General features: G+C 42.4%; 1 protein-coding gene across 1 annotated transcript in view; it reads left to right on the top strand.

Moving 5' to 3' along the window:
* Nucleotides 1-27,264, top strand: part of LOC308457793 (uncharacterized protein) — a gene marked incomplete at its 3' end in the record, with an annotated part of 494,657 nt that overhangs the window by 292,314 nt on the left and 175,079 nt on the right. The window lies entirely within an intron of this gene.

Below are 27,264 nucleotides of genomic sequence, written 5' to 3'. Positions count from 1 at the left end.
TGTCCTTCTTCTGCCTCTTGTAGTGATCTAATCCTTAAGTTGTTCTCACGGTTTCGCAGTTCTATCATAGAAAGATAAATCTGATGTTCCCCTACTTGTTTAGTGAGTGGTCTTACCTCTTGCTCTAAATTTTCTAATTTTTGTCTGGTGTCCTCAGTCAATTTCCGATTTTCTGCTGAGGCCTCCGTTAACTGTCCAATTGCTTGTGCATTCTGTGCCACTTGTGTAGTTAATTTATTTAGACATTCTGTATTTTTGTCAATCTTTGCTGATTGCGCATCTACTTTCTTGTCCAAAGCTTCCAATTTTTCAAAAATTTTGTCTAGAACAGAAACAGATGCTCCTGAGGCCATATCTTCCAATTGTAACTGCTCTGCTTCGCCCTCTCCCTCCACTTCTGAGGGCAAAGTAGGTACAGATGATCTACGTGTCTGTGAGGCTGAGGTTAGAGTTGTTAAAGTTGTTTGTTTAGCTCTCCCTCTTTTTCTTGTGCCACTCATTCCAACGTTATCTGTCAGTCAAGGTCACACTGAGTTATTCCCATGGGAATGGAAAGGTCCAGAGCAAGCAAACAGCAAGGGAATCGAAAGTAAAAAGTGCATGTAAAGTCACTGTTTTAATCCAATCCTCTAGAGGGAGCTTAATATGTCTTTCAGAGTCTAATTTAATGTCCAAGAACCTTCAAATACAAATGTTTAGCAGAGTTTATAAATGGTCACTTTGTTACAGACAGTGCTTATTTATCTCCAAAAAGAATGTTTCAAATTTAAAAGGTCTCAATACCCTCAGATTGTTTCAAGTTCCAATATACAGTATCCAAATCTGCAGTGCTGACAGCTCCCTTAGTGCTCAGGCAGCTCCTGACTCTGGGTTTCACCTTCTAATTTGTAATCCAATAAAAGGAGGAAAGTCAAGTGCAAATAAAAATCCCAAATCTTTAACTTAAAGTCTTTACTTTAAGATGCAAGTTCAATAGATGCTTAGATCTGTACAACTTAGAGTCTCTTTCTTTCAGCCTCCACTCCTCCAGCTGGTTGCTTTTTTCAAGTTCAATGGCTGCGGAAGACGGACTTCCTGCTTCCACGTCTCTCCGCTTTCAGCCAAGTTCAAGCCAATTTAAATTTTCCCTTTAAAGTCTCAAATTCAAGTGACTCAGTCTTTTACTCACAAGTTAGTTGCTTTTTCATCCGAATCCGTAATTTAGCAGGAAAAGGGATCAGCGCTCACCGACAGTAGCAGCGCGGCTTCGCTCCTCAGGCTGTGAAACAGCTCTCAGCGCCGCCACCCCCCTCCGCGCTCCGGAGCCCCTTACGGGGTTCCTTCTGCGCTTGGAGGGTCGCTCAAGGCGCCCACCGAGCCTCAAGACCCCAGGCTCTTGCCGCCTGGGGTTTTCCAGAGTGGGTCTCCGCTTCGCCGTAGCGGACGACCCGTTGCCTGCGGAGCCTCCTCTCCCGTTCAGAAGAGGACCGCCATTGCCGTTCGCGCCGCCCCCGGAAGACAATCAGATGTCTTTCAGACACTAGTGCAATAGTGCCTGCTTTGTCTGCCTGGTCATTTGAAGGAGAGAGGCTGATACAGTACATCAGGAAGACTTTTTAGAAACGGTAGCCAATCTGGTGCCCTCCATATGTTGTTGGACTACAATTTCCACCATCCTTGACTATTGACCATGCTGGCTGGGGCTGATGGGCGCAGCAGTCCAACAATATCTGGAAGCCCACAGGTTCTCCAACCCTGGTATATAGAGGAAATGGTAAGTCTGCTTAGCTTGTTCTGTGACAAATACTGTAATAGCATTCAAAGGATTACCACCCTCCCTGGTTTAAGTCGTCTAGGCTTGACTTGTTAGCTATGTTTTACTTCAGGGTATATGTGGACATTGCATGAACTTACATCAAAAGGACAAGCAGTTTAAGTTGAAACTTTGATCAGACTGAGCCTGATTTAACAAAACTATTTCAAGAGTTGCTTTCATGTCTAAGAACTGGGAACAACAGATTATTATTATTTTGTATACATTGTTTAGATGCAGAACTGCATCACAAAATTCACAGAAGTGCAAATTTTGAAGTGTGACTGGAGGACAGTCCTCATTCCTCATTAAAATGCAAGCGAAATCAAATTTCTTCTGTCTCCCTATTCCTGTGCAAATCCAGCACAAAGATTTCTTCTAAATACCACTTATCATTTTGGCGGCAGCTGTTGCAGCCTGGCACAGCCATGGAGAGCCAAAATCCTTTCCTGTGCGACTAGCTGACGGAGTCATCAGCCTCAGCTGGTGGTAGGGATTGTTGGCACTCTGCAGCAATTTGAATTAAATGGGCCAATCATGGCCAATAAAAGAAGGCAAGACGTGGGGCAGACATCTACCTCCAACTCATTTAACTGACTGCACTTGAAGTCAGCACCACAGTCAGCAAAACACCCACCCTGCGTGTTTTGTCCCTGTGCATGGAATTGATTGGTCATTGTATTCAGGGCCAGGGAAGAATTTGCCTGCAGACCAATTGGGCCTGTCTATGAGTTTTGCTTACCTCATAGCTACTGTCACAACTTGCTGGTGGAATTCAGCATTGGGCCAGATCCTTAGTCTAAACAAGGGGAATCAGAAGGATCCCTAACCCCCCCCCTTCATGATCCAGTTATCAGGGTACCCCGGTAAAAGGGGTACAGGGGGAAGGTCTCTGTCTGAATGCTCAGCTGGGGGCTAATAGGCCATAGAACTCCCCAAATGGCATCCTGGAGGGATCGCTGTATTTGTTGTGCATCCTGGGGGGGATCCTTAATCCAGGATCAACTCTGATGAAGTAATCAACCAGCAATTAGGTCGGTTGATTCAGGATACATACCCAATGCCTATCAGTAATCGATAAAGTAGTGGTCATTTCAATCCCATGATGTTATGTCATTTTTACTGCTTCCTGCACCCCAGACTTGAGTGGCCTTGATGTCACTGTACCTGGGCCCGCAGCATGGTTTTCTTATTTGTATCTTTAGTTGCTAAATCACTGGGACAAGTGGTAAAGGCCATTTCATACAAATAAATTTCTGAAAACGTAGACAGGTGGACAAACTCATGTAGAATTGTTACCACTAACCACAGAGAGCTGGGAAAAGCCCTGCTACAGTCTTAGAAGTGAATGGTGACTAACTGTGTACACGTGCCAATTCCTATTAACCTTTCTCCAGTCCCATATGCAGAGGGATTATTTAGCAATGGGTGTTACGCTGTTGAAACAAACAAAGCTGCAGTGTTTCTACTTCCCAATGGTATGGCATTATCCTTTGACCCCTAACATGATCAAGGGTCCGGTTAGCAAGCTTTATGAAGAATGGTTGAGGGAGTTGGGCATTTATAGCCTAGAAAAGAGGAAACTGATGGGAGATTTGATAGCCACATTCAAATATCTCAAGTACTGTCACATGGAAGATGGAGCAAGCTTGTTTTTTCCTGCTCTGGAGGGTAGGACCCAAACCATTTGATTCATGTTACAAGAAAGGAGATTCTGAGCAAACATCAGGAAGAACTTTCTGACAGTAAGAGCTGTTCAACAGTGGAACAAATGTTGTAGGCTCCCCTTCCTTGGAGGTTTTTAAGCAGAGGTTGGGTGGCTATCTGTCATGGATGTTTTAGTTGAGAATCATGCCTTATGGGGGTTGGACTAAAAGACCCTTGGAGTCACTTTCAACTCTACAATTCTACTATTCTATATGCACACACCCAAACAGACACAAGTATATAACATGGCTTGCAAGGAAGGCATGAAAGTAACATACAAAGCATTTTCTTTGCTAAATCCATAAAAGCAACAGGAGCATAGCAAGAACGTACTTTTGCTAGCCTGCCATCCAGCAGACTTTGCTCTTATGATTTTGGCATATATTCTAAATGTTCCATTAGTAGTGAATTTAGGAAAATTACCTGAAGCTGTATACTTTTATTCTCTGGTCAGTCTTGCCCCTTTTGTCTGAACTGTGCGCTCCTGTGGAGGATAAAGCCGAGAAAACACATAATGTATTCAGCTTTGGCATAATTATACACTTTCCGAGAAAGTGTATGTTCTAAGATTACCCTCGTCATATGCATTTAAATCACAGCATTAAGCTGCTAATATTTTGCTTTTAGACTGAGCTATAGAATAGGTGCCACATCAAACCTGTCACTCTTATTTGTCCAGCTTTCAGTAAAACATAACCCACTGCAGCTTGTGCCCTAAATGTATATAATGTGTATATACAGTATACTGTTGCAAAACATTTAACTGATACTGAAAATAAGGTCTTTGAAGAAGTGTGATTCTAGAAATGCAATTTGAGCCATGTTCAGTCTTTTTAATGTACAGGTGACATTAAATCATGTATAGCTGAGGCTTACTTTTCAGCCACACAGTTGACATCACAATGTCAAGATAGAAAATAGACCATGCTATACATGAAGGCATGCATAACCCTGGTCCCCTTCATGCATCCCATAATTATCAGGCCAGTCTCCTGGACCCAGCCTTGGGCACTCTGCCAAGCCCTAACTCCAGATGTAAGGAGATCTCTCTGTAAGCACAAGCATTTCTGCTTTCCCCTCTTGCATGGGCTTCTGCTGGAAGGACCAATTACTTGAATCCAGCCAATAGTTTTGAACCCAGGACACACAGTTTTACCCACAGCAAAGAGTTGTTGGTAGATAAAGTTACACTTTACTGGGCAGAGTTGTCACAATACATACCTTGCTACACTTTTATTTTGTTCATCTCACTTGGGTTCTAACAACTGATGGCTCTCACACAAATTCAGCTGAATTCCAACTTTTTTTAAAAAATGAATTCACTAACAGTACACTCCTGCTTGCTCAGAAGTAAATCCAATTGAGTTTAATGGGGCTTACTCCCACTTATGCATGCTCAGGATCACAGCCTAAATGTTCATACAAATGACCACCACGAAGCTGCAACCTAGTGTGCTTATAACCACTTAAAGCAGTGGTTTTCAACCAGTGTGCCGTGGCACCCTGGGGTGCCTTGAATGATGGTCAGGGGTGCCGCGGGCAGTACTGGCCTCTGTCCCTCCCTTCTCTGATGCCCTCTCACATCTCTGCCTCCCAGAGGCTTGCATAGCTGTTTGTTGCAGCCCTGGCCACAAGCTCCATGGATGAATGGTGCCTCTGGGGCTGGCCAGGGGGTGCTGGTTGCCAGGAGCTGAGACAGCCTTGGCAGCGGCGTAGCGTGGGTTGTCAGCACCCGGGGCAAGGCAAGTAATTTGCGCCCCCTAACCCCTAACCTGCCGCCACTGCCAGCTTCTTCTTGCTGCTGCCTGGTCTGGTCTGGTGTGGTTCTCTCCCGCGCTCAGCGCTGCGCTGGGCGGCCGCTGCACTTTCCCTCCCCCAGATAGTCCCTCCCTCTCTCTCCGCACCGCATGCCTGGCACCCACCCCCTCCACAGTGGGCGGCGACCCAGCGGCTCGGATCGGATTCGCACAGCCAGCACTGCAGTGAGAGAGAGTGAGTGAGCCAGGTAGGGGCAGAGAGCTGCGAGCGCGCCCCCCCCCAGATGTTGCGCCCGGTGCGGCCGGCCCCCCCTGCACCCCCACGCTACGCCACTGAGCCTCGGCGTAAGCAAGCAGGCAAGAGAGCCCAGCCAGCCAGTCCACCAGCACTTGCTGTTGGGGATGGTCAGACAAGTCCCAGGCCCCTGTGAGGCAGTGTGAGGAGGCACCTCTCTTTGGTGTGTTCCTCTCGTCACCTGGCTTACTTATCTGGATTAACTAAATGGTCATTAGCACATTAGTCTGGCAGGGTTTTGTTTGAGAACATTTTTATTTATGACTGCTAATCAAAGATGCAGGAATCATAATTAGTCAAATTACATGTGCATTTTGCATTTTTTCTGCTTTTAGAAAATCCACAGTTCCCTCCTAGACTGAAAATGAGTGAAATATCTATCTAGTAACTGAAGACTATTTTTCATTAGCCCTTCAATACAATGCCTTTGCTAGAATCCCTTTATCTAGCACATTTCTTCCTTTCCAGATACAACTTTCAAATGCTTACATTTCACTGCACATTGGTTGATTGGATAATTTGAACATCAAAGGAAACCTTCATTTAATTTAAGCCCATAAAGTTGTCTTTTGCTTTATTAACTTTCGATCAATAAACAAGCAATTTGGAAATGTAATCAGGAAATGCTTCCAATTGGCTGACAATGTATCAAAGCCACTGCTTGAAGGCAAGAGCAAGCTGTAACAAGCAGTTTATTACCAGTAGCTGTTACTGACATTAGTCAAAACCAAGAAAGATAAAATGGAATAAGAAATGTAATGCTGGAAGAGCCTTGGGCGCTGTGTTCTCTTCTTCCTTTTGAAAACTGCAAGCCTGTCTTTGATATGATAACAAATATAAACTGTTTAAAAACACCAAATGCAGGAAAACTCAGGCTAGACTGTCATGGCATTAATCCATTCTAGAGTGACATACAAATAGTGCAACATCTAGCAGGATGTATGTTATGGAAATATTTTGAATTGGATTTACATATGGTGAGCAAATTGGAACTTTTGATTTTTATGAGATATTCTAATGTGCATGCTCTCATATTAAGAGAGTGTAATCCTATTTGAAGATAATGAGTTTTCAATAGGCTCTGCAGTTTGAGACTACATAAAAATCTGTTCGGCTTTAACTAACCATCATTTGGGCAGAAGATTTAGAAATATTTGGGGAGATCAAACTCAGTAAGTAGGCATGTTCATTCATATAAGCAGGGCATGTATGCTGCTGTCCATATATCACCCAGGACAGATTGCTGGGACTTTTTTCTTTCTTTCTTTTTTGCTTGTTTTGACACTTCGGTATTTATTTTGCTGCAGGCTGACCGTTAATCAGGAGACAGCTTAATGGTGGTGATGGGCACTTCAGACATTACTCAAGGCACTCTCAGCCCATACAAATATATATTCCATATATACTAAAATGGCTATAAGTATGACAAGCTAAGATGCTCATCAAAGCCTTCCTCCTGGTAGCATGGTATCCCCTCCCCCATTGCTCACAAAATACCTTACTTTGATTGGTTCATTTGTTTTGAGAGATTCCATGCCATCAACTAATTCTGAAGAGGTGACATCAAGATCAGACAATCTCAAAGGCTGCTGGGAAAAGACATATTTGTGATCACCTCCCAGATTTTTTTCTGCCTGATACGTATTTTTTTTAAAAAAAATAGCACTGTGTATCTTTGTTGCAGTGGGCCTGTTTTGCTCTCACAAATGAACATTTAGAGCTGCTGGATCAGGCCAGTGGCCTATTTAATCCAATATTTTGTTCTCACAGTAGCCAATCACAAGCAACCATATTCTGTGGGGTTCCCCATTAATTATTAGTTTTAACTTCCTAGTTCTTCGTGACTGTTATATTTTGAATAATTACTATTATTCCCTCCCACCCCACCAACTGATACTTTTGAATATAGAGATTTGACTAGTCATTATGACTAAAAGTCATCAACAAAACTATCTTTCACAAATCTATCTAGTCCCTTTTTAAAAGGTATCTAAAACTGAGTTAGTGGCCATTATCTTAAAGTAATGAATTAGCATATGTTAAGTATGGATGGTTCTTTCCCCTTGAACAGACCCAGAGGGATTATCCCCTAGAGGGACATTGCCGAGAAGAGTCAGAAGTTGTATTTATTGGGATGGGTGGGTGGAATTAGGGTCCTATTAAGAGCTATACAATGCTATACAATTATACAGTCCTTGTTTTTAAAAGCATAGTTTGTCTGCACAGTCTCCAGCTCAATGTTATCCATTTTTTAGATGAGGCAGCCAAAACTGTTTGCCATGACACCATGGTGCTTCCAGAATGTCACTATTTGGGGGCAGGATACAATCACATATCGGCAAATTCAGGTTGCACAATTGTAGTTGATTGGGAACTCACGTGCAACAAACCCCCTTCCCTAAAAAGATCAGCGTTTTTACACTACTAGACTTGAGATCCTTCTGCAGGTCCTGCAAGACAGAGCTGTTCCACCAGGCATTTGACCCACCTCCTTCTGTAATCCTCATAGAACTCTAGCCCAATGGTTGCCATTAATTTGATTCAGAATTGATTTTATTATGTATTTTCATTAATTGATTGTGATTTTACGTAAACTATGCTAATTTTATTGTTGTTAGCCGCTCTGAGCCCGGCATTGGCTGGGGAGGGCGGGATATAAATATTATTATTATTATTATTATTACTACTACTACTACCATTATTATTATTATTATTATTATTATTATTACAAGGAAAGTGTTGGAGAAATGTGTGAGCTAACATTTGTTTTGGCACAACATCCTCTAACCATCCCACAAACACCTGAGGATGTGCTCATTCAATAGCCAACATTATTGAATATCTTTGCAAACAAATCAATAAACAGGTCATCTGGAAGCACCCAAAATCATTTCTAAATTAAACAGCACTGGTTTCATTACACGGAATTTTACCTACTTACTCCGTCTCAATTCTCAAAACAGTTAATTTATCCCCTTGCACATTTTGACTAATGTTGTCATCTTCCCTGCTTCTGAAGCTTTGAACTTTTGGCAAGGGATTTCATCAAAAGTTGTGTTACTTTTAAAAAAAATATGTCTATTATATCACCTCTCATCCACACAGTTGGCAAATCTTTTGTACACTGACAAAGAATATTGTGTGCTGTAGTTGTTGTTTTCCTTCTCTCATTCTCATAGTCTCAAGAAATCATATAATGTTATCACGACAGAGCTGTCCTCAAAAAATGTACTGCCTGAAAATATCTCCTGGCAATATCACCCCCTGGACTGCTGCAGTAATGGACTTCTGTGCTGTAGGCACAACCTAAAAGAATGTTATACCCTTTGAGGACAGAAGGCACACAGCTTGATAGCCATCGTCAACCAGCAGTGTCTTGGTAAACATTCTCAACCAGCAGCATCTGCACCAGTTAAAACATCAACCTGACAAACTTGCATTTTCATTTCAATTTTCTTGTATGCTTTCTTGGTGAATGCATATTGTGCATCTTAATGAAGCCTCCTCTCCCCATGTCCCAGTGGTCTTTAAAAGAGTTCAGTCTCAATCATCAGCATAATGAAGGAGAGAAATAAGCATCATATAAACTCACCAGGGTCATTGGCGTAGACCTTACACACCCTGCAGAATCTTTTCTGCTGGAAACAGATCACTAAAGGGAGACCCAGTCCCAATGGGTGAAGTGCTTTTGCAGTTTATTAAAGCATTTGAATATACATAAACTAAAATCTACTGCCAGGCTGAATTTTCCATGATGGACATCCACATACCAATGCCAAGATGAGGTACAATATTTGGCACTTGATCTAATGTCACTCAAGGATATCTATCACATCTTGTAAATCAGCAGTTTGTGACTTTTAAAAATGTATTTAGTAAGTTCCTTATTTAGCTGTTCATTCATCAAGTCCAGCATCCTGGCTCTGGCAGCAGCCAGTTGTTATGCATTTATTATTATTATTATTATTATTATTATTATTATTATTATTGATTTCTTACACCGCCCTTCACCAGGTGGGGTTACAACAATGCTCCATGCTTTCTTGAGATGTGTATCTGAATTTTCTGAATTCAGGGAATAAGCCCTTCTAGAATATGAATGATTGGGGTGGTTTTTGCCCAACTGTGCCAGGTAAACCATTTCTCACTGTCTAGGGATGGGCGATACCTGGTTTTCAACACAGCAATATATCACCATTTAAACATTGCGATATACCAATATATCACAATGTCTGAAATAAGGATGGAACTATGTAGAGGCATTGGCTGGCTTCACGGTTTTTCCCTCATTGCAATTTTTGTGTGTGTGTGCGCACACACACATCATGATTCATAGTATATTACCAGTTCAAAAATTATGAAACCAATATCATGATATGGACTTGAAAATGGTTTCGATGTATATCAATATATTGCCCAGCCCTATCACTGTCACTGTTTTTGCCACAAGGAAAAGTCTGTGGCAAATAATTTAGCAATTTCTAAAGATGGATTAGATAGGAGTAGAAAATGATATCTGTAACTGGCAGCTGATGATGCCAAACTCTGCCTCCTTCTGCCATCATTTTGTGTCTAGCTCAGCCTCTTCCAGTGTCAGATTTACGTATAAGCTAAACAAGCTATAGCTTAGGGCCCCACTCTCTTGGGGGTCCCAAAAAAAATTAAAGGAAAAAAACCTGGATGTACATTTCAAAAATATAAGATAAAAAACAAATAAAATAAAACCTACATACAGCAACAGTGTTTGTGTTGTGTAGGCTCCTATTATGTAAGTAATGGGCCCTGCCTGCTTGCCTGCTCCCTAAAATATCACTGGTTTGCTCATTTCTATATTGCCTTCATTGACAAAGGACAACTGGACATAGAAAGGGCCCCATTACCTTCAGTAGCATAGGGCCTCATCAAACCTAAATCTGGCCCTGGCCTCTGCACCACCATTTTGTGTCTGGTGGGCTTCAGTCATTTTCAGCTGTCTCAAGTGGGCCCTGGGGATAGACGGTTTGAGAATCCCTGGTCTAGCTTGCATGGGTTAATCTATCAGGGTGGAGCTAACAGGTAGAGGATTCTCTCTGGGGTCAGAGGGTTGGATGAAATTGCCTTATGGGTCTTTCCACACCTATAATTATCTAATTCTTTTCATTTTGTGTTTCTTTTAAGGTGTGATCCTCCTATTAATTCTGCTTCGGCAAGTCCATTGACTTTCAACAAAACTTATGCATGAATAACTAGGTGAAGAATTGCAGCATTTGACTCCGGAATTCAGCGAAAAAGACCGTAGGTGTATTTTAGTCTATAGCTCTAATAAACACACATGGAGCTTTTTTCCACTATACCTAATAAAAAGCCAGGAACTCTGTGATTGCCAAGAATACATTTTAATGCTATTTATATATCTGCCATGCAGGTTTAAATCTATTTACCAGATAGTCTTATTAATAATGACTTTCAGTCATATCTTTTCACCATTGACATTCATACCTGCAGTAGATCTAAGTAATCTCATCACTACCAGCAATGGAAACAAAATAAACATGCAATAAGTTATGAAAAGGTAGGGTAAACCACAAATATGAGTGTGATTTACATGGGCATGCTTCAATTTGCCACTCTGAGTCATGTCTAAATCTTTATCGGAAATGGTATAAAGTAAACCTAACCACAGCCACCTGGAATTTAATGCAGCCATCCTATTTGGAATGGAAACTTCAGCATTATAATTGCTCATTTGCTTTTCAAAGGATGGTAATCCAAATTTTGGTTTGGAGGGCAAACGTTCCCTTACATGTATATCCCAGACTCACCAAGAAGGGCAATAACCCATGACTTTACTTCCTTCTCCTTGCACTTAAGGAGATTGGAGAGAAAATCCAGTGCACATGGAAAGATACCGAGAAGTCCCCAAGTACAGACATATTCCTTTCTCTGACGGAAAATTAACAAAAAACAAGACTGAAGCAGTATGATCTGCAAAGCAAACCCTACTGCTTTTCACCTCTCATAGAAGCAGAGAACATTACTATAACATGCGGCAAGTGGGTGACTAATGGAAAGGCATGTGCATTTGTTATTTAGTTGCTTGCCCAGGGAAACTGCAACATAGCACAAGAAAGCGGCAATTTCTAGGATTGCCAAGCTCAGGGAAGTAGCTATCAAGCAAGGCTCACACATACTCACACTAGATGCAGTGTGTATGTGTCAAGTACTTGAATGACTGCACTGGAGTACCAAATGCAGAACACAGCCCCATAGTGACATAAGTGTCCATTGTCATTGTTGTGCCTATGTCTGCAATCCTATACACATTTAGCTGAGAATAAGCCTGCACGGACTCAATATATCAGGGCCAGCTGAGGGCTGTGTTCCCTTGTAAGCAACCTGCCAGGAGCCAGGGGTGGAGCCAGAAGCAGAAGCGATTAGATGTGTATGGTAGACTCCATTCTGGCCAGACAAAAGGCAGAGCTTGTTCACACCCACACCAATCTCTCTATCCGGGCAACCCAGCTAATGATACTATAGCATCACATGCTGACCCAAGGCGCACTGCTTGAAGGCTGGATCTACCACCTCCTCAGCAGCCCATGGCCATGCAGCCTCGTGGTGAATAAGAGGCACTACTGGTCTCCTCCCACCCTTGTTTCCAATGTATGGCTTCACTCACCCCTTCTTCCCTGGCCAGCAGAAATACCATTTTGTGCTGCGCCTCAGATGCCAAAAGGGATTGAGCCGGCCCTGCCATTTGGGGTTAAGTCTCTTTCAAATCAGCAATTATTTGGTTTCTGTGAATGGGGCTTCTTCCATCAGGGCAGGTTGCCTGGATTGTTGTTTTTTGACAGTCCTGGCAAAGTTGCTGGAACTCTCCCTTTGTTGAGGAGACCAGATGATGGCTCTCAGTAGCAGCTCTTAGCAACAGCTAAGGAAATGGGCAGAGGCTGTGCTGAAAAAGGAGAGTCATTGTAGAGAAGGGGGCTTGGCTTTCTTCCCCCGCCTCCTCCCTGCTTTGGCTGGGGATGATACAACCAAACCACATGTGTGAAGAAAGTGCAGGTTGGAGAGTTGGTATGTCTCTGGAAGCATCTTAGGGTGCTGTCTGCCCCATTCCCAGATCTGATGTGGGAGCTGTGAACTTTGGGACATTAGCCAGACTGTTTAATGCTTTACCTGCACCTATTCTCAATCTGTACATTTGGAAATAAGCATAAATCTTATGAAATGCCAATACGCCAGTGGAAACCTAAGGCTTCACCCAGGAAGCTTCTCATTGCATGGAGATTTGGGGTGTCCATAACAGCATGGAATTGAAAACAAAATTTAATATATATTATTTATTTGTACTTTTTTTTCTCCACTGTAATCCTGGGCAGAGTGCATGTCCCACAAAGACATGGATTTATAATAGGAGGACAGGTCAAAAAAATTCTATAAAATCTGATCCCACTGGAAGTAAATGCATGGGGTCTTGAAATGAATAGCGGCAGTCATCTAGGCAAAACTCTCATTTTACAACTAGCAATAACTATGGAGCCTGCATTATAGTGAGGATGACTGATGAATAGCTGCATGTTAAGATAAAAATCATTTCCATTCTGATGAGCTACTCAAATTATTCTGTATGATATTAGTAGCCACTTAAGCCTTTAACGCCAGGTTTACAGTAATTGGTACTTTGAAGGAAAGTTGGTCAAAAGTATTAACAAAGAGATTTAACATGAAAAATGGGCATTTTCAAATTAATCTTTTCCACCCTAAAATTGTTGACCGCTTTAGTATGTATGCATGGAAGTATTTTAATTTTTTTAACGGGTTATCTTCTGTAACAAAAGCATTGTCATGATTTCTACACAGAGTATGCAACTTAAATAAAAATATCACCAAATAGCTGAACATTATTTTTTGATCTTGGGTACACATAAAAATTGTCAGCCTTCCCCAAATAAGCCTGTCCCCAGGCGCTTGATAAACAAACATCCTTTTGAAGTTGTTTGTTTTAATCAAAGAATTGTGGGTTTTTCAAACAGTGTTAAAAATAAATATGTAAATGTTACAAAGATATTAAGAAAGTGTAGTAATTGGGGTTTTTTTTATAGGACCACCAGGGATATCTTACATTAACTGAGGGATTTTTCCCAAATCAACATTGTGCAGATGTGCCATGTATCTATCTACTTAATTTATTAGTTTAAGCAACAACTTTCTCATTGTTTAACTGCTTGCTTATACCAAGCTTAACAAAATCTGGCCCAAGTCCTTCCAACTGTCCAGGAGCTCAATCATGAACTCTCTTGAGATTCTAATTCAGGACACAATCTTATTCTTACAGTCCACCATTGGAGGTCTCCTCTTTGGGGCTGTGGAAAGTTACCATTCCTCTTCCACTGTTAGTGCTGTGACAGTGTAAGGGAAGAGGAAATTAGTGCGCCAAGGCAGATCAAGATATGACTTGGATCTGCAGGATCCAGAGCCCCCTTGTTCTCCTGGCATGCTCCTTATAAATGGGAGGAAATATGTGTGGCTCTGAGGCTGGTGTAGTGAACCTCCCTCCCATAGCAACCAATGGAAGAGAAATTGTAGAAGGGAAAAGCCCACAAGAGCACCAGAAAATGTCACCAGCTCTGCTTACAGCCTAAAGGTAAAGGGACCTCTGACCATTAGGTCCAGTCGTGGACGTCTCTGGGGTTGCGGCGCTCATCTCACTTTATTGGCCGAGGGAGCCAGCATCCAACTTCCGGGTCATGTGGCCAGCATGACTAAGCTGCTTCTGGCGAAACTAGAGCAGCGCATGGAAACGCCATTTATCTTCTTGCCAGAGCGGTACCTATTTATCTACTTGCACTTCATGCTTTTGAACTGCTAGGTTGGCAGGAACAGGGACTGAGCAACGGGAGCTCACCCTGTCGCGGGGATTCTAACCGCTGACCTTCTGATCGGCAAGCCCTAGGCTCTGTGGTTTAATCCACAGCGCCACCTGCATCCCTAGCTGGGCCCAAGTGTAGGGATATGTAATGGAGTGCCTTCCCAATGTTGCTGGATCCCAGCTCCATCCTCCTTCACTATTGGCCATGCTACAGCACCTTGCTGTGAACATATATGAAAAGTAGGTGGCCATGTATTAAATCAGCTAAGTGGTGATTCTGAAGAGGCATCTTTTTGCTCTGAAAATGGCATCTCAGTCTATGGTTGCTACATATTCCGTCTGAATGCATACAGCACAAAACTCAGCCCCACGTAATCTAGGGCCACTGGGGTCATGGGAGAGCCTGGTATGCACATACCGGTATATCATAAAGGAGATTGCATTTTGCCCTTAGTGCAGTTCTTCGCTTTCTCCCATCAAGTATCCTCATTTCATCTCCTAAATCCATATGAAACACACCAACCCAAATATATAAATATTTCCACCCGTACATCAAAGGAGGCAATGAGACCGTAAGTGGGGAGGGGGGGCAGCCCTGGAGGTAGTACATTGGAGGACACAATCAAATGAATATCTATTTACACAGCCGAGCCTTAAATAGCGTGAAGGAATGGCTCCCTGAAACTGCTGGTTTCCTCCAGCAGTAAAGCAGCCGCTTTCAAGCAACTGCTGGGCTGTCTGACACATCCATTTGTCAAGTCTCTGTTGACGACTGTTATGACTTGTTACTTATCAGAAAAGAACAAGAGGAGGACAACAATAATAATAAAGCAGCAGCTATAACAAGTGCAATATTATTATTTTTTAAAGGCAAATTCTTATTTTTCCTCTTCTTCTCCTTCCCCTCGTCTCTCTTTCTTTCCTCGTCTGTCTTCAAGTACACCTTTCCAGCTCATTACTGCAAATCATTTGAATTCCAGCACACAATGTCACCTGAACTGTAATCTGATTACTTTATGGAGGAATTAGTATGTATATTTAATGTAGAAGGGTTTTAATCTTGATGAAAATAATCCTAAGGAATTGTGATAGGGCTGCTCATATGTCTGGCAGATATGCCAGGGACATGCTAATAAATGACAGTTGATTTATGTATCTGGATTCTTTTATTTATAAAAATAGCAAGTGGACTGATTTTTGATATTAATAATACAAGTGAATCCACTTTGATTAGACTTCTGTGGAGAGCTGCACATATTCGGCATTACAATTAAATCTTATGATGTGGAATGGGAATGACATGCTAATGAAGCAAGCCAGTGAGCCTGAACCAAGAATGTCCAACATCATTATGGGATATCTTAGATGAAGAGTAATTATAAGAGGAACACTGAAATGTCATTAAAAATCTTCAGTAAGAGATTTAACCTACTATTTCTTACTAATGTTGGATTCCCCCCCCCCCTCTTTTTTTTCTTCTTCTTACAACATAACCGAACACAAAGTTCCCTTTCAGAATTTACAGAAAAGGCTTTTAAACGGGTCTGGATTTAAGGAAAAAAAGATATAATCTAGTGTCCTAATTTAATTTGGTACGTCAAAATTCAATGGTGGGATGTAATTGAAATCTCTTTTTAATAATTTCAGATGAATTAACAATTAGGACTTGATCCGATTTCCATGAAATTTATTAAAATTGAGAGAGGAAGCCCTTGAAATTTTTTATTCTTTTCACTCCATTAGCACAATACATTTAAGTCTAAGTGACTCTGTCAGTTGGTACTGAGCATTCCTTGTTTATTTATGAGAATTTGTTTCAAGGAAGTTCAAAAGAGGTAACCTTATGCATATTCATAGCGGGTAGCTCATAATAGATGAATCAAGAAAAGCTTTCAGAAGCTTCAGTTTCTTCTTATTTCCAAGGAAGTTTACAAACTGAATAGTAGCTCTATAGATTTTCTTGCTTTTTTTTTTTTTTACAATAGCATTCTTTTTCTACCTGATCTGACCATGACAGTCACCTTGAAGAGCGTGGGGACTAAGAAGGAATTCACATTGAGGCTGCAGTGCAGCATACAGTTAGCGCTGCATCAGCACCGCTGCCCCACGCAATCCTGCACTATGTGCACCAGGCTGTACCCACAATGTGTGCCTTTAGCAACCCGCAAACTTATGCCAAGGGTCTGGCAGAGGCTGATTCCCAAATGGCAGGCCTGGCGCCTGCCCCTGGCATATTGAGGCACCACCAACTGTTTGCTCAGCTCCCAGCTTTTTGGGTGCAAGTAAACACTTGAGGGGCAGACTGGGGGCTGCCTCACCCCTCCCCTTCGTTGACCTGTTAGCAATAGCACTGTAGGGGACTGGGAGCTAAATGGCTGCTCAGCTGCAAGCCTATTAGCAGGCAAGCGAGGGCACATGGAAGGCTGTCGACTGTAGGAGGAGTGCTGCCAGGGGCCTCAGGGGATGCTCACCCCTGGATTGGGCCCAGTGAGGACAGCCTGCCCAGAGCTCTCCCAAATCTGGAGCTGAGCCTACTAAGCAGTCAGCTTTCAGCATGCACTGGGAGGCTGGCTGTCAGTCTTATTAGGACAGTGGTTCTCAAAGGGTGTGGTGTGCCACACTGATGTGGCAGGAGAGGATGGCAAGTGTGGTGTGAAGAATCAAGGACAATCAAAGAAACATTTAAACATTTCAGGGTAGTATGGATATATAGCCAGAAACAGTATCCACACCTCTCTTCAATAGCATTGGCTATTCTTCTACAGTTCTCCACAACATATTGTTGTGAACAGGGATTTTCAACTCTGAGAAATATAAAAGATCAGAAAAGAGACAGTCTTCTTTGTGCTGATGAGGAGATGGGAGTTTGTTTGTCTCAAATTAGATTTAATTAATATTAAATCTATGAGATTACATAGCAAAAGCAAGCTCACACCTCTCATTGAGTTTGTATATGTAAGAGGCTTGTTTATAATATTTTGGGAATGATTCATGTTCTTATGTAGCTGCATTGTTTTATATTTTCTGGATATCCTATGATCATATTATACAGTAGTTGTGTTCTGTGATATCAATCAAGCACTGCTAGGAGTTTGTTTCTTTTTTATTTCCAATATATTTCTTATGAATAAAAAAAATTGATGTGGTGCGAGCAAATTTTTAATTGGAAAGTGTGACCCAGAGAAAAAAGTGAGAACCACTGGATATGGATAATTGAGCAGACCAGGCCAAGTTCCCATGAGCTACAACCACAGCTCAGAAGGGCTGGAAGCAGTTGAGTTGGCCTGAGTTCATACTCCCCAAGCAACTGTGTGAGATAAGGAAGGAGGAGCTTAGCAGGGTGGCATCTTCTCTAGCATTGTGGGTTGCTCAGACCAGGACATTTTTCTGCCTGAGGCCAAGGACAAGACAGTGCTCTCCCAATTAGCTTACAGAATCTGGCTAGGCTGGAAGTTGAAGCTTACTTCACTCCTGGCAATAGGATAGTGTCCTCCAACACAGCTGAGGGCAGCAGGTTCCTTTAGGGGGGTTCAGGGCAGACTGTGTGGTTCATATAACTCTTCCCTCCAACAAAGTGGAATGGCTCAGGAGGAACTGCATCTGCCACCTGAAGTAGTCCCCTCACTCTGCCTAACGGTAGGGCCAGCCCTGGCTATGACAGAGAATCAGGCAGGGGTCTTATAAGATAAGATGACTGAATGACAAATCATGATGAAAAGCTTGTGGTACCAGCACAGTACTGGCAGCACAGGGTGATACAAGCAAAATCTTGGCTGCCAGGAGTTTAGATGTTAGAGACACATTACTCCCTCCTCCAAGCCAGTGCCTTATATAAGCAAATTATCTTCTGAAAACTATTTGCAACCATCCACAGTCACTCCTAATAATAATAACCAGAGTTATACTAACCAGTATTGCTCCATGATATCATTGCAGTTCAGTTCCAATTATGCTGCATTCTCAGAATGTTTATCTGAATCATGAGCAATTTGTTGACCATACCATTCTACTTAAAAATAATAATCTCACTTTTAAAAAATGCCTGAAAAAATATCATAAGTAGGAAAAGTTTTATATATGAACACTAAGGCTACAGCTCTATAATATTTTATCTGGATGTAAGCCCCATTGAACTCAGTGGGACTTACTTCTGAGTAGGCATTCATAGGATTTCACTACTAGTTATTTAAAGTACAGTGGTACCTTGGGTTAAGTACTTAATTCGTTCCGGAGGTCCGTACTTAACCTGAAACTGTTCTTAACCTGAAGCACCACTTTAGCTAATGGGGCCTCCTGCAGCCGCCGCGCCACTGGAGCACGATTTCTGTTCTCATCCTGAAGCAAAGTTCTTAACCTGAGGTAATATTTCAGGGTTAGCGGAGTCTGTAACCTGAAGCGTATGTAACCTGAAGCATATGTAACCCAAGGTACCACTGTAATGCCAAAATCAGATTGTATGGGGAAAAGGGAAAGAAAAAGTTGCAAAATTTTGTGACTAGTTCATAGCAAAGATCAGTGGACAAGCAAAACAAAGGCATTTTTTTTGTCACTACCAGGACTTATACCTTGGCCTACTTTACATGTGTTTAGGAATAAAATTCACTGTCCATCCAAAGTCAATGCCTGTTTGTTTTTACGCTAACTTGAATGGAATTTGACTTTCAGCATATAGTTTCCCAAACTTGGGTCTCCAGCTGTTGGACTACAACTCCCATCATCCCTAGTTAGCAGGACTAGTGATCAGGGATGATGGGAATTGTAGTCCAAAAACAGCTGGAGACCTAAATTAGAGAAACTCTGATCTAGTTATTATAATTAAACATAAGGCATTGTCAATATCTTAAATGGAGGTTAGCAATGGAAGAGGCATTGCAAGGGATAAGAAGTCCATCTTTGTGTCTTATTAGTTGCTATCCCATGCAAAATCTTGTTTAAACAAAATGACAGGAGGCTTGCATGATAAAATGATGGAGGAAAACAAAATCACAGGTGTTGATTTCACATTTAGCATACCTGCACCTGACAATCTTCTTCCTGACTCATTCTATGCCACCTCACAGTTTCAAGCATTGCACCCAGGAAAGCTGCCCACCCCACTCTCAAAACTCAACAGTCTGCACTGATGCTACAGATAGTATGTGAAGTGCCTGATGTTTCTGGAGAAAGTTAAAAGCCATATGAAATCTGCAAAGTGGAAAAATGTCACCTCCTCCAGAGCAGCTTGTTTCCTAATTTCAGAATGAGCCTGACAAGTTTTGCACTCACTGCGATGTCACACCAGGCTGGAGAATTCAGAAGATATGGGCATGGTTTGGACAAGGCAACATGGTGGCAAGAGAACTTTCACAACAGATTATATTAAACCTCATAAGAAAGAAAGAAAGAAAGGCATTATCCTTGGAAGAGTAGAAAATTAATTTACTCCGTTTGTATGCAGCCAGCTGTGGCACTCTATTTTACAATGCATTTGATATATTACATCCTGAAATACTAGATACTATGGTGATAGGTGTAAGATAGATAGGTGCATATTACAGTGTAATGGGTCACCATTAACAGAGTCGTTAACATAGAAGGAACACCCTATTAGTACAGGATTCAGTCAGCTACTGCCTGGAGAGGGCTAAACAGTATCATGAAGCTGACGCCCCAAGGTTCATACTAAGCTTTATATGCCAGAGTGCAGAAGATCTGTGAAAGACATCTTCTGCAGATAACTAAAATATCGGAACTGCCAAAATGTGTTTGGCCACAGCAGGGACAGTTAGAACAGTGGCACAGGCAGAAAGAAGCCTGTGTGTCCAAGCGAGTTGTATATAGACAGGTATTATCATGTTGTTACAGAATACCTGGATGAAACTGAATGTTTGTTGGGCACTTTATGTAATAATAATGATTTCTCTAGCAACATCAGCGTACAGCTAGGGTAGTCAGCTGCTGTTGGACTACAACTCCCATCAGTTCCAGCCACCATTGCCAGTAGTCAGGGATGATGGGAGTTGGAGTCCAACAGTCTGTAGGGCATCACATTCATTACCCCTGATCCAGGCTAACAAAACAGCCAGAAGAAAAAATGAATGAGAAGTAAGGCCAACAAAGAATAATGGGGAGAAAAGCATTTACACAGACTTAAACTTTGATAGATTATTATTGATAAATATAATAATGTTCATGCCACTTTGAAATACAGTGGTACTTCAGGTTACAGACACTTCAGGTTACAGACTCCGCTAACCCAGAAATAGTACCTCGGGTTAAGAACTTTGCTTCAGGATGAGAACAGAAATCGTGCGGTGGCGGCACAACGGCGGCGGGAGGCCCCATTAGCTAAAGTGGTGCTTCAGGTTAAGAACAGTTTCAGGTTCAGAATGGACCTCCAGAACAAATTAAGTTCTTAACCCGAGGTACCACTGTACAGTGGTGCCTCGCAAGACGAAATTAATCCGTTTCGCGAGTCTCTTCGTCTTGCGGTTTTTCCGTCTTGCGAAGCACGGCTATTAGCAGCTTAGCGGCTATTAGCGGCTTAGCGGCTTTAAGAAAAAGGAAACAAACTCGCGAGAACTCGCAAGACGTTTCATCTTGCGAAGCAAGCCCATAGGGAAATTCGTCTTGCGGAACGACTCAAAAAACGCAAAACCCTTTCGTCTAGCGAGTTTTTCGTCTTGCGAGGCATTCGTCTTGCGGGGCACCACTGTACTAAATGTCCTCCCAAAGTGACTCACAACCAAAAGTTTTTAAATGAAGAATGCAATAAAACGCCACCATCATAAAAATTCCATCACTAAAATTTCACATAAATTAAGAGATTTGTAAAATCAGAAATTTAACAGAGCAACATTAATAACAAAACACCTTAGACATTGTTAACAACCAACCTAATACAGTAGTACCTCAGGTTACATACGCTTCAGGTTACATACACTTCAGGTTACAGACTCCGCTAACCCAGAAATAATACTTCGGGTTAAGAACTTTGCTTCAGGATGAGAACAGAAATCGTGCTTCGGCAGCGCGGCGGCAGCAGGAGGCCCCATAGGCTAAAGTGGTGCTTCAGGTTAAGAACAGTCTCAGGTTAAGAACGGACCTCCGGAACGAATTAAGTACTTAACCTGAGGTACCACTATACCATCAGATCCGAATAGTGGTCCAATTTCTTTCCTCCTTCCTATATGAATACATATCAGCCTCCAAGCCTCATGCTATCATTTTGTGCCTTCTGCTCAGAACAGCAATGTAGAGGTGCTGGGCGTGCACAAAGTTTTTATAGCTATTATGGAGTAAGTAAATAAAACAAGATCATGCATGCATCACCACCTGATTTTGATGAACAAGTCAGAATACATAGATACCACAATGTAACAGCATGCTGGCTGCATTAACATGTGAACAGCAGGTCCCAAAATTGGGCAAAACCCATTGCATTTTTGCATATGGTTCTCTTTACGGTGCATCTCTGTGCATGTTTACTTGTAAGCATGCCCCACTGTGTTCAGTCGGAAACATGACGGCAAGATGAAATTATGTTCTTTTATTCCTTTTCAGCATTATTGCCGTGTCACCCATTTGGAAATGGCAGCATTTATAGCAAAATATTCAAAAGTTAAAATGCAGCGTTGGTAGCTGTATTTCATGTGTGGACTGGGTTCTGTGTGTATTCTGAATAGCAGGATCCTATGTGTATTTTATTCAGAAGTCTGACTGCATTCATTGAAGCTTACTGAAAGGTACATAGCATTTCAACCAGTCTAGAGTACTAGGAAAGTTATAATTTACTAGGAACGTTATAGTTTTAGATGACCCAATCTCTGCAGTTGCCAAATACACTATCAGTGCTGTCAAAGCTTACACCTCCACCCTCTTGCCGTGGTCCATTTACTGTGAAAGTTGAGCAGACAGAGCCTTTGCCTTGCTTTCTTCCAACACTTGATGAAGCATGTGATCCTCACCTGCCCTGAGCTTAATCAAGCTGAGTGGCCACAAACCTCCTCCCAGACCTAACGAGTCTAATGATGTTCACCTGGTCAACTAGCAAAGTGGGATATTTTCTCTTGCCTGCCTTGGTCTCCTGGAGTGCATTTCCTGCTGCTTCTGATGTCTCAGAGGCCGCCGTGTTCGCAGGGACAGGACCACCTCTGGTTTGGGTGGTGTGTCTACTTCCCCTGGCTTCTGTGAAGTGTCACCTACCCCTTTGACGTCCTCTGATGTCCTGTGAGTACTTCCTAACCCCCCAGCCTCCCTTTCCTCTTCCCCTTCTTCAGCTTTTCCCGGTGTGTGCCAATTGTGGCTCCACCCCTCGGCAGGATCCCCTTTCCCTTCCTCGGTGTCCTGCCAGTTACAGTAATGTTTTAAGCATCAAAGGCACAATTTGAAGTACATAAATCCAATGTGAAAAGTTAATGGGAATTAGGATCCTAAGGGCTTAAAGTGGCTTTTCAAAATAGGATTGAGGGATGGCTTCTTTCAGCCTGGTTCTCTAAGTTGTAACAAAAACACATTGATCTGAAGGGGTCGCATGACAAGAACTGAGCGTTCTGTGGATTGGCCTATCGTTCACCTAGATAGGCTGCCAGATTTCTAGGAGTAATGATTCAAATTAGTTGTACAAAATATTTGTGTGTGTGTGAGTGAGGGACAGAGAGAGAGAGAGAGAGAGAGAGAGAGAGAGAGAGAGAGAGAGATAAGGGGCAACATATTTCTAAAACTAATCATTGCTTCATTTTCGTGGTGAAATTCTATTTCCTGTTAATTTGCAAAGTGTAAAATATGAATTTGTAATTTCTGCAAGCATCATTTTGTCAGTAATGTGAGCAATTAACATTTCACACTGAACTAATAAAATCAGCTTAAATGATGATGATATATGATCCATTTATGTTCAACACTGAATTTACTTTACTAGAAGGAATTATAATGGTAAAAAGACTATATTTAAAGCAGTTATTTTCTTTATAGGATTTATTTTACCATATCGCAAAACTCTTGTGTTCCCAAAATTTTGGAGAGAAGGAGCAACAGAGCTTATACTTCTGGCTGAGCATATTAATGTTGGTTATGTTATTTATAGACTTTTTCCAGACCAGGATTCAAAGTGCTGTGGGGGGACATAACTGAGTGATAAGAGTGTGTGCTTTGTGTGCAGGGGGATGCTAGGTTCAATCCTTAGCATCTCTTGTTAAAAAAGTAGTGGGGAACCACAGACCTGAAGGCCCCTCTCTCTGGCACTCAGGAATCTCTCCAGTCCACATCCTCAAGCCAGACCACACTCCTTGCTAGCAATTCAGCTGTGTTAATATGCCACTCAGTAACAAACTCCTCTGAGCAGCTTACAATAACAATGGCAAAACATTAAAATAAAACTTTAAATTCACCCTTTCTACTGCACAGGATCAGGCAGACGTTTTCTCTGGGTTCCTCTCACTTTCTTACTCTGTTTGAATTTTTATTTGTTTGTTTTGCTGTGCCTTCATCACAGAGACCCATTACTATGAACTGTCCAAATGCATGATAGTGTATCACTATCTGGGGAAGTGTGCTGAATGTGATTGGCCGACAGTGCATCTGACCAGAGAGAATACTACTGTGGCAAACCATAGAGCGTTTTTATAGTAGGAAACAGTGCATGGCGGGTATTGCTTTTCTTGTGTGCACCCCACCTGCACAGACAAATCGGAAGATACACCTGAAGAAGGCCCTAAGGTCCCATACTCCTGTGGCTCTTTACCCTGCCTAAAGTTGCTAGGAAGTCACTTTCACTAAGCAATCACTTCCCATCTCATACCCATTTCAATACTCTGAACTCTGGGCTTGTGCTGTCCCCTCCTCTGCCTGTTCTCAGACACCTATACAGACTTCTGAGTGGGCTTCTCATGTGGATTCTTTAGAACCTCCCCCTGCTCCATGTAGGTGTATGCTCTTTGGCCAAAGGTCCATCTAGCAAACACTTTCTGCTCTGATTGGCAGCAGCTCTCCAAAGTTTTAAGTCCGTCTCAGCCATGCTACTCAAGATAACTCTTTTATTAGAGATTCAGGAATTCCACCTTGGACCTTGTGGATGCAAAGCTCATGGCTCTGATGCCCTCCCCAAAATGCATTTCTCACTAGAGACAAAACCCTGGTCCCTCACCTAACAGGCAGAGGAAGGATCAGCACACCGCCATGGAGCTGCAGACACCCCCCCCCCATTTTATCCAGAGAGCTCCCCTGAGAACTGTGCATTAGCCTCCTTGCACCCAAAGTGAGAGTCTCAACCCTCAGTTAACACATGGGAAAGCGCATTGCAATTTTCTGTGTACATTTAATGCTTTCTACACCAGGGATGGGGAACCACTGGCCCTGCAGATGTTACTGGACTGCAACTCCCATCTTCCTCGGTCATTGGCCATGCTGGTTGGGGGTGATGGGAGTTGTAACCCAAAAGCATCTGCAGGGCCAATGGTTCCCCATCCCTGCTCTACACATTTAAAAATATAATGAGTGGCAGTGAGCAGGCGCGTGTACTGCATCCCCAGTCTGAGGCTCATTGCACATGCCGGCTTCATTCCTTTTACTGCCTCGGGTTACTTACGTGGAAAAATGTAATTTCTGCGCCCACCTAGTGCCAAAACATCTAACTCTGCGTTTTGGTAGCAATTCCCACCAGGCCACTGTTTTAGCAGTCATGCTTAAATGACAGGTGTAGAGACATTTTGCTGTGAATTCCATCATAAATTGTTGCTTGAACTTTTGGCATCTGGTCTTGTGACTTTATAATCCCTATAGGAAGTGAGAGAAAGGTTCTGTCTGTGACCCCTTTGACCTTGTATAACTTTGTATTTTAGAAACAAAACCTTCCCCATCTGATGCTGTATGAAGATATACCCACCAAGGGCCCCCATAGACAACTTATATGAAGTTTTTTAACATCACATTATTTTAAAATATGGGTGAAGCAAAGAGAGAGGATATAATGCTTCTGACAACCAAAAGGAAGGTGGATTTTTTTCTATATAAGAACTCAGAATGAATGAACACACACACACACAGAGAGAGAGAGAGAGAGAGAGAGAGAGAGAGAGAGACATGCTTCAGAAAGAAATCTCAAGAAACTAAAGGGAGCAATAAAGACTCTGCGCTGTGGAAATCAAATGTTCACAATGGACCATCCTACTTGTATTTTGCTGTTTCCCTAAGACAACTTCAGCAACTAAACAGGGCCTTGCTCAAACGATAAGCAACCTATCCCATGTGAGACAAAAATGCATAGTTTTTTTATGGATATCCAAGGGCAAAACTAGGCTTTGTTTCATCCAGGTCAAAGACCCAGTTTGGCGCACACATACACACAGCCTGGGAGCCTCAATGGCACCCCTCTGGAGGCTTCACCTGGGGCAAAAAACTTGGCTAGTTTCCTCGTATCCATGGCATTGGGTTATCAGCTTTATACATGGACATTCGTGCAGTGGCAGACCTTGGGGTCTCAAATTTCAGTGGTGCCCTATGCAGTGCCAAAATTCGGCGGCCCACCTCTTCCACCCCATTCGAAATCATAGTTGTGGCATCCCCTGTGGCACCCCTTGGGCTCCGCACCCAGTGTGACTCAATCCGCCTCTGATTCATGCTGGTTTTGACGTTAAGGGGGGGTTGTTAAGTGTACAGCTGTGCTTGCAGGGTTGTTGTGGGGCATGGATCCTGCCATCAGTTGACGTCAACACTCCTGTGGTGCAATGGGTCAGTTCGCCTGGCTGTTAACCAGAAGGTTGGTGGTTCGAACCCACCCAGGAACATCTGTGGACAGAATTCTTGCATTGCAGGAGGTTGGACTAGGGTCTCTTCCAGCTCTAGAATTCTATGATTCTATGAACATAGAGAATTTCTGCAACAGAAAAGTCTCTTGCCAAACGAATTTGCTTTCAGTGATGCCACAAAGAAATGCTGGAAAGAACACCCTTTAGGAAATAAATTATAGGAAATGTTTAGGAAGAGCCAATCTCTAGATTATGGGGAAATCTTTAGTAATTAGGTGTGGTGTATGCATAAGGCAATCAATATTCTATGATATATAAACAGGCTAAGGAAATTAATACTCTGTATGTACGGAGTAATGAGATAGTATCAGGAGCTTGGCACACTCCTGTTCACCTTATTATAAAGGAAAGATAAAATAAAAATGCGGAAGGTGCAGCTGAGGGCAAGTGAAGTACTGCAGAGACGCAGAGATTGTAGTTATTCAAAAAGGTGGGGGAAACAAGATCTCTTCTCTGTGGAATAAAGAGCAGATTAAGAGAGTGCTGGGTTTTGAAGGCAATAGCAAAAACAGCTTTGAAGGCTATGTCTACAAGGCTGTTTGAACTAATGTCAACTACCACAGTGGGGCACAGACCTCAGCCATGGCACAATCAATTTATATGAATATGGGCTTTCTGGTAGATGATAAATACAGCCTAGAGCAAAATGGGGACAACGGAAAACTCATATTTAACCTACTCAAAATATACTGCCCCTTTGAAAGGATCTAGTTGTGCATCATATGCAAAGGCATTCCTCCCCCAGGAGTGGAACAAAGGGTGGACCAGAAATGGGTGAAATCAGGCCATGAATTTATTGGTTACAGGAAATATGTGGGGTTTGCCAGGCATGGGGCATGGATTGGTGATTGGAGAGCATGGCTGCTATCCAATATTCACCTCCTGCCCCTTGTGCGCCTGTGGGGCCCCTCCAGGAAGTAGCTAGTGGAGGTCCTACCAGTTCCTTTCCACTAACAGTTTCTTTGGCTTCTAACCACTGTGTGTTTTAAATATTAAGACTGTCAGTCTAACTATAGTACAGATTTGAAAACAACTGAGACACATTGTTGTAGAGGTGGTATCAAGAAACTGCCACCCCA

The sequence above is a fragment of the Podarcis pityusensis genome, assembly GCF_964106645.2.
Source record: "Podarcis pityusensis genome assembly, chromosome: 10".
Lineage (NCBI taxonomy): Eukaryota > Metazoa > Chordata > Lepidosauria > Squamata > Lacertidae > Podarcis > Podarcis pityusensis.
This window is presented reverse-complemented; position numbering and strand designations above follow the sequence as displayed.